General features: G+C 40.5%; 1 protein-coding gene across 6 annotated transcripts in view; it reads right to left on the bottom strand.

Annotated features, from left to right (window-relative positions):
• ENTREP2 (endosomal transmembrane epsin interactor 2) overlaps positions 1-12,300 on the bottom strand; it is a 567,326-nt gene that overhangs the window by 123,033 nt on the left and 431,993 nt on the right.

The following is a 12,300-nucleotide window of genomic DNA, read 5'->3' on the forward strand; positions in this document are numbered from 1 at the left end:
TAGGTAAATATGTGTATCCAGAAAGCCTGGAGCAAGTCGAGAGAGGCATTTGATTAGTATGCAGATCACAGGCACAGCTGGGATCAGGGCTAACCAGACTTTCAAGGATAAACAGCTGACAAGGATATGTCATGTTGTCCCTGCAGTGTGTTGAATCTAATTAAAAAGGACTTAGGGTCAGAAAAACACTGGTGTAATAATGGGTAAGCACAACAGAAATCATTTTATTGTTTACTTACAGGAAACAATACTTTTCCCGTTTACATGCTTGACGTGGCCAGCAAGGAAGAGCTCACACTTCGTACAAAATTACACACTAGTTTTGCATCTCTTTGTTGTGACACACAACCTCTGGTTTAGATTCTTTAAAATTATCTGTATGGGACAGTTTCTCTCATTATTCAAAGAATGACTTTTCCCAAAAATAAATAAGATATATTCCTTCCCTCCGCTGTCGGGTGTTTCTCATGCTCTCCTCTTTTAATTGTCAGTATAATTCTAGAGTAAAAGTCCTATGTGCTATGGTTTGAATAAGCTCCCCAAAAAGCATGTGTTGAAAACTTAATGTTTGGCCGGACATGGTGGCTCACACCTGTAATCCCAGCACTTTGGGAGGCCGAGGCGGGCGGATCACCTGAGGTCGGGAGTTTGAGACCAGCCTGACCAACATGTAGAAACCCTGTCTCTACTAAAAATACAAAAAATTAGCTGGGCGTGGAGGCACATGCCTGTAATCCCAGCTACTCAGGAGGCCGAGGCAGGAGAATCGCTTGAACCTGGGAGGCGGAGGTTGCGGTGAGCAGAGATCGTGCCATTCACTCCAGCCTGAGTGACAGAGCGAGACTCCATCTCAGAAAAAAAAAAAAAAAAGAAAGAAAGAAAAGGAAAACTTAATCCTCAATGCAACAGCGTTGGGAGGCGGGGCCTATGGGAGGTGCTTTGGTCAGCAGGGCTCCACCATCAGGAATGGATTAATGCTGATTATAAAAGGGCTTGAGGCTGTGAGTTCAATATCTTGCTCTTTCTTTGGCCCTCTCTTGCCCTTTCACCTTCTGCCATGGGATATTGCAGCAAAAAGGCCCGGGCTAGATGCTGGCCCCTCAATCTTGGACTTCCCAGCCTCCCAAAATGTGAGAAATAAATTACCCAGTCTGTGGTATTCTGCTATAGCAGCACACAACAGACTAAGATGCACTGTCAAGCCAAAATATAATGATTTGTGAGCGGCTAACAAACAGCACAGGTTGGAATCTGATGCCAGCTAACTCCCAAGGTCTCAGATTCCCTACCTGTCTCCCATGCATAGTTGTCAGAAGTAAATGAATGAACGTACGGAATGTGCTCAAGCAGTGCCCTGCACACAGCAAGGGCTCAGGAAAGTTAGCGACCATCTTGTCATCATCATCATCATCATCATCATGCAGTCAGTATTAGGTTTGTATAAAAATATCAAAGAGCACATTTTAAGCTTATGTCCAAACATATACTAAAATGTGTTAAATACGTATCTTTTATGTAATTTTCCACCTAAATTTCTAGTTTCTGTGACAATACTAAGTAGGAAAATATTTTAATTCATTCAATGCTATCATAACGAAGATTTTGTTTGTTTTCTTTATAATGAAATTAGTGCCTGACTATATCTAAATTTACAGAAGAAAAAGAATGTATATTCACTGAGGTCAGGCCTGCGATAGCAAAACAGAGGGGATGGGCTAACTGCTTCTCAGCAGGGGTAAAGTACTCTCTGCTGCCTTTCAAAGATGAAGCAGCCCCCTAGATATACAGCAATGTATGAAATGGAACTTTGAGTAGGGAAAACATTGCAGACAAATGCATACAGTATAAGCATATTTGCTTAAAAATAAAACTATACAGTTGGATGACTGTGTACATATACATGTACATAAATATATATGTGCATACACAAAAAATGGATACATCATAAAGCAATTGCCTGTGTGGTAGGGAGTAGGAGGCAGAGAGAGGAGGGAGACTTTGTTTTGCTCCAGTTTTTGTACTTCTTGCATCTTTTACAATGAGAATCTATTACTATTTCATTTCATATTTAAAAAGAAAGGGAAAATAGTTCTATTCATTTAAAACCAAATATTCATCAAGCCACATAATGCATTATATTACATTAAATTGCATTTCAAAAGCATCCTCTGTTATGCTTTCATTTAAAAATACAGTAAGAAAAGTATGATGGGAAATCCCAAACTTCTGCAGAATGAATTGAAATAACTGAGTCATTAAAAATCAGTTTATTTCCCAGTGCTTTGGGAGGCTAAGGCCGGAGGATCAGTTGAGGCCGGGAGTTCAAGACTAGCCTATGCAATACAGTGAGACCCCCCGCCACCACCACCCTTACAAAAAATTAAAAAATTAGTTGGGTGTGGTGATGCAAACCTGTAGTCCCAGCTGCTTGGAAGAGTGAGGTGGGAGGATCACTTGAGCCCAGGAGTATGAAGCTACAGTGAGCTATGATTGCACCACTGCACTCCAGCCTGGGCAATAGGTGAGACCCTGGACCCTGTCTCTAAAAAATTGTTTTATTTGTATTTTTATGATTTATTTATTTGAAGACATGTTCTCACTTTGTCACCCAGGCTGGAGTGCAGTGGCACGATCTTGGCTCACTGCAACCTCCACTGCACCCCCTGCGTCCCCCTGCCCCCGGTTCAAGTAGCTGGGATTACAGGTGCATACCACCATTCATACTTAATTTTTGTATTTTTTGGTAGAGATGGGATTTCACCAGGTTGGCCAGGCTGGTCTCGAACTCTTGACCTCAAGTAATCTGCCTGCCTTGGCCTCCCAAAGTGCTGGGATTACGGGCGTGAGCCACTGCACCTGGCCAAAAGAATTTTTTAAATTAAAAAACGTGTATATTTTTTAAAAATCCATTTTTTAAATAAAGTTTTGTTGCTGTCATATTTTAATGTGCATGGAGCCTGAAATTAAAACATAATGAGGCATTTTAAGGGGTATTTGAAAATCAATAATGCTCTTTTCTAATTAATTTAAGTGAAACAGCATGTTTGCTTGAAATCCCAAAATGCCTTTTTAATTTCCTAAGGGGCTCTTCAGACAGGAACAGTTGGGAGGCACTCACTGGTTCACTCACGCGCTCCCCTCCAGGAATGGTGCCAGGCCCTGGATGTGGGACAAGGCACAGCACAGACATGGCCTTCTCCCTTGTGCTGCTTTGCCACGTAGCGAATGATGGGGAAATGTGAGGGCTTGGAGAAAAAGAGACAGAATGCTCAGAGAACCGCAGAGCTGGGGAGCCCCTTGGACGAGGGCTGAGGGAAGGCCCTTGCATCGATGTCCCACCGACTCTGGAATCTAGAGGTCCAGAAGGAGCCACCTAGAGACCAGCTGGGAGGAAGAACAGCTGTGGTGCAGCGTGCAGGAACAGCCTGAAGTAGAAAGACCCTGAGATTCTAGCACAGCTGGCAAGGCAGGGATGGGGCACCCAGGAGTACCACTGCAGGCTAGCGAAGCTGGAGGAGCCAGATGAAAGCAGGCACTCACACGCCATGGCGAGGACGCTGGACAGCGCTCCGAGTCCAGTGGGAAGCACGTGGCTGAGTTTATGTTGCCACGAACACACACACACAGACACACAAATATGTGAATACATTTTGATCACAAGAAGCTGGGAATCCATGTTTTGTTGTATTTAACAAAAACCCACAAAATACATCCAAAAACTATTCCTATACAAAGTTACAGAAAATTTTAGTGGATTGTAAAAAGTAGAAATTAGGGGCCACATGTTCTCATGCAATGAAGTTAGAAATTAACAGTAAAAGGAAAGCAAAAAACCAAAAAGTCTAACTACCTAAAAAGTTAAGGACATCAATCTGAGCGATGATTAGGTTAAAGAGAAAAGCAAAAATGAAAATTACAAACCAAGTGGAACTAAGTCCACAAGAGCACTGTGTATCAACAATGCCAATCTATACAGTATTATTACTGTTACTCAACTGCAAAAGGGGGAAAATTAACAATATGTGAATTAAGAAAGTAGAAGGGGTTAATAAAATAAAAACATACATAGTCAACCCTTCCCTCAAATTCCCCATTTCCTCCCGAGACCCCCAGCTCTAGGGAACCATTAATCTACTTTGAATCTCTAAAGATTTGCTAAAATGATTACTTTTGAACTGTAAAAGAATATTATCTGTAGCTTTATAACAATAAATTGGAAAAACCAGATGAAATATACAATGTTAGAAAGACATTAATAAAAATGATCCCCAAAAAGACAGAAAACACGAATAACATAATGAACATGGGAAAATACGTTAAAAGTAGTCAAATTACCTCCCCCAAATTAAAATAAACCCAGATAATTCCCAGGTTATATAAACTGTTTCAGAGCATAAGTCAAATCAAATTCTTCCACTTTCATTTTAAAGTATGCATAATTCTAAGATGAAACTGGACAAGGAGGGCACCTCAAGGTAAACTGTAGGTTATCTCATTTCTGAATTTTGATGCAAAACTCTTAAATAATATATTAACAAAGTGAATGCAGCCTAATGTATACCTTCTCAGCACCAGGACCATTGCCTATTTCTGCAATGCAAAAGTGATTCCGCATTAGGAAATCCATTAATGCAAATCACTACATTAATAAACTAAAGGAGGAAAGCCATATGATCATCTTCAGAGATGTTAAAAGGATGGTGATAAAATTTACATGCATCTTGATTAAAAAAAATCTTAGAAAGCCAGGATGGAAGCGAATACTTCCCATTAATAAAGGCATCTCTCAGAAGCTGACAGCAGACATTACTCTAAATGGTAACCCATTAGGAGCAATCCTGTGAAAGCCAGGAATAAAACAAGGGTGTTAAAAAATTCCAGTGTTAGTCAACCTTTTTCCCTGTAAATCCTCACTGTGAGTGAAGGGTCATATTGGGTCTGGGCTGACGCATGTGCGCCTGGAAAAATGACCCAAAAGTTCTGTCCTCTCAGGTCACTGCTTCCTTTTCTCGGACACTGCAGCGTTGAGATGGATATGGAAGGCTGTGGTCATCTCATGTGCTGGGAAGGACGCCTGGATCAGGGAAGCAGCGTGGTGGCCTGCAGGCCTTGGGCCTCCGTGAAGACAAAAGTGTTATAAAAACAACTGATGGAAAAGTGAACTGTGGCTTCTCAGTGAGAGTCTCCCCCATGCAGGCAGTGAACACCGCATGTGGGTGAGAGGGAAATGGAGCTGCGGGACCTCCCAGTGATGTGAAGATGCTGTCCCTGCTGTGTCTCCTGTCCTGTGTCCTATGAAGCTCAGCAAATGGGGAGATTTGCTAATAGAAACCATCTCTCAGCAGCATGCTTGGTGGTGGGTCACTAAGAGCTTCTCATTAAATTCAGGGGCAAGAGGTGGATGATGAAATACCATCATCTAATGTTACTTTAACAAAACATCATTATCCAATGTTATTTTAACAGTTTTAGCCACAGCAACTACACAGAAAAGCAAAACAAGATGTACAGATACTGGAAAGCAGAAGAAAATGTAATCATTTCCTCTGACAAACTATGGGATCAAAGATTCAGGTGTACATTCAACTGCTTGTACAGTTCAATGCAAGTAATAAAAAACTGCAAGAAGTCTTACATGCGGCGAGTAGCCTCTTCAGTATAAAATAATAATTAAAACAGGCATCCACCAGAGCAAGAAAATATTTACAATACCTAGGAATAAATTTGAAACATGGAAAGTTCATATGTATATTTTAGAAAACTATAAAAGTGTAGTAACATTTATAACAAAATAAATCCTAGATCGATAAAACACATAAATATTTAAAAAATAAAACCCGAAAATACTGAGGGGATAGTAGAAAATTATTTATAATCTTGGAGTGGGAAAGGCACATAACCCAGCAACCAAAAGGGTTAAAATACGTAAATGAATAAAACCAATGTGAGTACAGAAAATACCCACACAAAGAATGCCATTCAAAAAGTCAAAAGATGCATAACAAACTATTAAAAATATATGTTTGCAACCAATATAACAATAGCCAGTTTCCTTAACATAAGGAAGTATATATATATATATAAAAAATATATATAATATGTAAATTATAAAAACAACAATATAACAGTAAAATAGGTAATAAACGTGAAGTGGCAGTTAACAGATAAATATAAGCAACTTATAAACAAATATAAAGATGCTCAACTTCACTTTTAATTAAAGAAATGAAAATTACATAATAAAATTGTACAATTTTGTCAGATTGGTGAAGACAACAATTCTGACAACACACAAGTTTGGATCTGGGTAAACAGGCACAGGCTCAGACTGCTGGCAAAGGTGTGAAGGGGTGCCTCATGTTTGGAAAGCAATTTAGGAATAAGATTCTAAATTGAAAGTGCACTCATGCTCTGACTGCAGGGACGGTCTTAGTGATTTTTTTCTCTAGATCTGTTTGCATTCCTTCCTTGTTCACTGCTACACCCTCAGCACCTAGGCCAGTTCCCCAAGCAGCAGCAACAGCCACTCAGTATCTGTTGAGTAATGAATATGTACAAAGAGTACTATTCAATTGGGCACAGTGGCTTACACCTGTAATCCCAGCACTTTGGGAGGCCAAGGCAGGTAGATAGTTTGAGTTCGGGAGTTTGAGACCAGCCTGGCCAACACGGTGAAACTCTCTACAAAAAATACAAAAAAAGTTAGCTGGTTGTGGTGGCACATGCCTGTAGTCCCAGCTAACTGGGAGGCTGTGATGGGAGGATCACCTGAGCCCAGGGAGGTTGAGGCTGCAGTGAGCCGTGATGGCACCGCTGCACTCCAGCCTAAGCAACAGAGTGAAACTCTGTTTCCAAAAAAAAAAAAAGGCTGGGCGCAGTGGCTCATGCCTGTAATACCAGCACTCTGGGAGGCTGAGGCAGGTGGATCGCCTGAGGTCAGGAGTTTGAGAGCAGCCTGGCCAACATAGTGAAACTCCATCTCTACAAAAAATACCAAAAAAATGTATCTGGGCATGGTGGCGGGCGACTGTAATCCCAGCTACTCAGGAGGCTGAGGCAGGAGAATCGCTTGAACCCAGGAGGTGGAGGTTGCAGTGAGCTGAGATTGCGCCATTGCACTCCTCCAGCCTGGGCAACAAGAGCAAAACTCCATCTCAAAAAAAAAAAAATATTTGCCATGTTCATTTTAGCAAAAGACTAGAAACATCTTTTAACTTATCCTTCATTAAGGGGTGGTTATATGAATTATCACACATCCACCCAGTGGAATTATCCACTGCTCCCTGTTTAACAGCAGAGAAGACCTCCAAGTGCTGATGTGAAAATGTCACCAGGCTACATGGTTGACTACAAAATCCATGTGAGTAGCCCATGTGTGTAAAAAAAAATCCATAAACAAAAATATGTGCAGATGATGACTGGAAAGGCGCACACACACACACACACACACACACACACACACACACGCACAAAACCCTGTAGCAGGAAGGGGAGGTGCTAGGAGCCCAGAATAAAAGATTGACTTTAGTTTAGATATCCTTTTTATGCAGAGAACACTAGCTAGTCTTAAATTATGCAGAGGAAAAAACACAATCACCACACAAACATACGGAAATGTAGTAGGTATCCTAAAGAAAAACAAAAAGTGGAGTGAAGAAGTTGAAAAGAATTTGGATAAATCAAAGCATACACTGTATGTTCTGGAATGGAAAGACATGGTATTGTTTAGATGTTTTAATTTTCCCTCAAAGTAATCTACAAATTTAATACGATGCCAATGCCAATTCAAATCTCAAATCCATTCTTTCCAAGTCTTGGCAAAAGAAAATCAAAGTGCATCTAGAAGACTAAACATTTAAAACCAGGCAAGAACATTTTAAAGAAATAGATTAAAAGTCCGGGATGGGGTAAGGGGTAGAACTTGTCCTACCATGTATAAAAATAGATTATAAAGTCAAGGTAATTTAAGTGGTATTGCTCTGGAATATGAATAAACAGACATATGAATGTTGAATGAATATGAATAAAAAGTCCAGAAATAGACAAATGGGCACTACTATCTGTGTGCGCATGTGTGCATGCAATGATAACACTGGCAGAGTTGATATTGGTTGTTTCTTCACCACCCAGCATACACGTCCAGCTTCCCTCCCCCAACCCTGCTTAATAGCAGCCAACTTTGTTTCCGGTATGTCTGTAAAAAAAAGTAGCCCATGTGTGACTGAATTCAGTCTGGTAGGACAGGTAAGCAAATTATCATCCTCCTGTATCCAATTAAACACTCCCTCCCAGCTCTTTGACTCTAAAGCAAACAGACCCAGAGGTAAAGAACCATAGGAATTGTCCACTCCTGCAGAACTGCACCCTGGCAAGTTCAGGGTTCCCACTGTAGGCCCCAGTCTCAGTCAGATTTCTGAGCCAACAGAAGAAGCTTCCTTAGAACCAGCCAGTTTCCAAGCCTGATCTCTAGCCTCCTTGATGATTCAGTAGGCCCCACTATCCTCACAATAAATGGCCTGTGGCTTTCTTAGTAATTGTAACTTGCTGCAAATGATTTTTAATGATCTGGGTGACATTTCAAATCAGCAGGGAAATACTAGAGTATTCAGAAAATGGTTTCAGGTAAACTACTAAACTGTTTAGAGAGAAAAAGTTCAATTCATCAAGTAGATTGCAAAATACTAAAGAGTTAACTATATAAAAAAAAGCACACCATAACCAGGAAGTTATTGGGGTAGCATAATCTTGGAAAGGAGACAATCTTTTTAAGCATGATTCTAAGGTAAGATTACAAAGAGAAACATTGGTAAATTTGAATATATAAAAATTAAAAAGTTTTCTACTTTTCTGACAAAAATTAAAAGGCAAATAATAATCCAGGGAATATATTTGCCCAATATAAGTCAAAGGATTCAAAACTATAATATATAAAGAGCTCTTATAAATCACTGATAAATATTTAAATCTATAACTGAGTACAGAACACATACAGACAAAACAGAGAAGAAAATAAAATATAAATGGTGCATAAACATGAATATATGACATAATTACACATATATGTATAAATATATATAAGCTTATGTACATGCAATTATAAATGACTAAAAAGTTTAATCTTACTAGTACTCAAAGAAATTCAAATTAAACAATGAAATCATCTTATATCTTTCAAATTAGCATGGATTAAAAAGAATAACAACTTTCAGTGCTGGCAAAGGTGTAGGGGAAGAGCGTTATCATATATTGGGAATATAAATGGGTAAACTTCCCTAAAAGGCACTATGTCAATATGCACCAAATACTCTAAAGATACATTCATTTTTATCATGTATATCTAATTTTAGGAGCTGTAAAAAGGATTTAATTTGTATAAGAATAATGGCCATCTCTCTAATTGCAAAAAGCAGAGATATGGTTAAATAAACAATGTTACATTCATACATATAGAGTAGTCACTACCAATAAAGTTGTAGAATATTTTAAAACATGGAACAGGCCGGGCGTGGTGGCTCATGCCTGTAATCCCGCCAAGGCAGGCAGATCACCTGAGGTCAGGAGTTCGAGACCAGTCTGGCCAACATAGTGAAACCTTGTCTCTACTACAGTATAAAAGTTAGCTGGGCGTGGTGGCCCATGCCTATAGTCCCAGCTACTTGGGAGGCTGAGGCAGAAGAATCGCTTGAACCCAGGAGGTAGAGGTTGCAGTGAGCTGAGATTGTGCCACTGCACACCAGCCTGGGTGACTGAGCAAGACTTCATCTCAAAAAATAAATAAATAAAACATGGAACAATGTGATCAGTTAAAAAAGAAATCACAAGGCAGCATGAAGTGGATAGCACATTTAAATACATTAAATATATATGTATACATACATGCATGCATACCCATACATCCATATACACACACATTATGCACAGAAAAGACTGGAAGGACATAATCAACTGGGTGGTAGGACTGTGAAGTGTTTTGTTTTTTGAATTTCTATAGTAAATGTATAATTTTTATATATGAAATTTTGTTTTTTGAATTTCTATAGTAAATGTATAATTTTTATATATGAAATTTTATATATGAAAGGAGCATACCTTTTATGTGTTGTATAGGTTTTGCAATATTCTATGAAGAACTCAGGGTAGGTCATGTCCACACTGAACAGGTGTATTAGTCCATTCTTGCATTGCTAGAATGAAACATCTGAGACTGGGTAATTTATAAAGAGGTTTAACTGGCTCATGCAGGCTGTACAGGAAGCATGATGCCAGCATCTGCTTGACTTCTGGGGAGGCTTCAGGAAACTTACAATCATGGTGGAAGGTGAAGGAGGAGCCAGAAAGTCACGTGGCCAGAGCAGGAGCCAGAGAGAAAGCAAGGAAGGGAGGTGCCACACACTTTAAACAACCAGTTCTCGTGAGAACTCACTCCCTCACTATCATGAGGGCAGCACCGAGGGGATGGTGCTAACCACTCATGAGAATCTGCCCCCATGATCCAATCACCTCCCAGCAGTCTCCACCTCCAACACTCGGGATTGCAACTGAACATGAGATTTGGGCAGGGACACAAATCCAAACCATATCAACAGGAAAGGGAGGCAAGGCTGAGAAACAGAGAGTGACTTGTCCTAAGTCACATAACCAGGAGGTGGTGAAGCACGGCTTTGATCCTGGATTGCTGACTCCAAATCCAGTACTGTTTGTGCTGCACACATTGCCCCCAAGCAAATGAACACACTGGTTTGTAGCTCTGAGATTTCTGGCCTTGTATGAGCCAAGGCAGAGAGACACCTAGGATCAAGCTCTAAAGTGAGGGAAATATTGATGATTCCGTGGTACCATCAACCAAACAGATGTATGTGAGAGTACACATCTGTGGTATATGATGTTCTTTTCATGTATCCGTGGAGGTACAGAAAGCAGTAAGAAATAGAGGAGACCAAATCTGCCTTTCCTATGCTTCCATGCAGTCTGCGATGTGGGGAAACAGGGTCTGAGATTAAGACCAGGAGGGGTCAGCCCTTCAAGCTTGCGCACTGTGTGTGGGCTTTCTTTTTGGTGTGAACCTCCAGGCACTGAGTTTCCCTTCACCCAATCACTCTGTCTCCCCCACACAGAGCCCTGCACTGGAAAATGAGAGTCTAAGAAAAAAATGGCCAGTTCCTCGTAGGTCACCAGATTTTGCTATACTCATAGCACCTAGTATTTAGGAATAAAGAGGCTGGCCAAGTTATGGATACAAGATGGCAAGTTATCCTTTCAGATGGAGATGGGGATCCAGGTTGTGTCAACTGTCAATCTTAAGGGGGTCTACACCATACCGAGAATACTTCTGTGCACATCGTATAGGGATGAAATCTGATCAATGTTCTCTAGGCCACATTCAACAGACAATAACAAGATGAAGCCCCAACAATTCATTTTTGTAACTCAGTGGGCAGCTTCAGCATTGAAACTGTGCCAGCTGACACTGGTCCTGCTGGCCTTCGTATATAAGAATGCAGAGAGCAGCAGGCTTTCCAGTGGCTGCCCCTGTGAATCCAAACAACATGGTCCCAAGCCAAGCAGGCATGGTCCCACAGCAGAAAAGCTTCTGGTAATTCAGCAATCACTTCTCAGAATCATAGCCACAGGTAGAGCAGGCAGAGGGCAACTGTGGAGGGACATGGCTCTGAAAGGTAGCCTGCTGTTGCTTCCAAGACAAAGAAACGAAGGCCCATGTCCCCATACCCAGAAGCCACAGTCCTATCGGGAGTTTAAGTATATTCATACCAGAATGCAACCAAACACACTGCAATTTCTGTCACGGCCAGATGTACCTATTACAGTACCATGAGCTAAGTTATTTTGAAATGATAGTTCTATCCAACAAACAAGTTGTTGATCTTCTACAACAAGCTCGTCCAACCCACCACGCTGCATGCAGCCCAGGACGGCTTTGAATGAGGCCCAACACAAATTCGTAAACTTTCTTAAAACATTATGAGATTTTTTTTTGTGACTTATTTTTTTTTAGCTCATCAGCTGTCACTAATATTAGTGTATTTTATATGTGGCCCAAGACAATTCTTCTAACGTGGCCCGAGGAAGCCAAAAGACTGAATACCTCTGTTCTACAATGTACACAGCACACTGTCTACAATTTTCTGAATGTGGCCCAACACAAATTCGTAAACTTTCTTAAAACATTATGAGTTTTTTTTGTGACTTTTTTTTTTTTTTTTTTTTTAGCTCATCAGCTATCGCTAGTTTTAGTGTATTTTATGTGTGGCCCAAGACAATGCTTCTTCTAACGTGGCCCAA

The sequence above is a fragment of the Pan troglodytes genome, chromosome 16, assembly GCF_028858775.2.
Source record: "Pan troglodytes isolate AG18354 chromosome 16, NHGRI_mPanTro3-v2.0_pri, whole genome shotgun sequence".
NCBI classification, from domain to species: Eukaryota; Metazoa; Chordata; class Mammalia; order Primates; family Hominidae; genus Pan; species Pan troglodytes.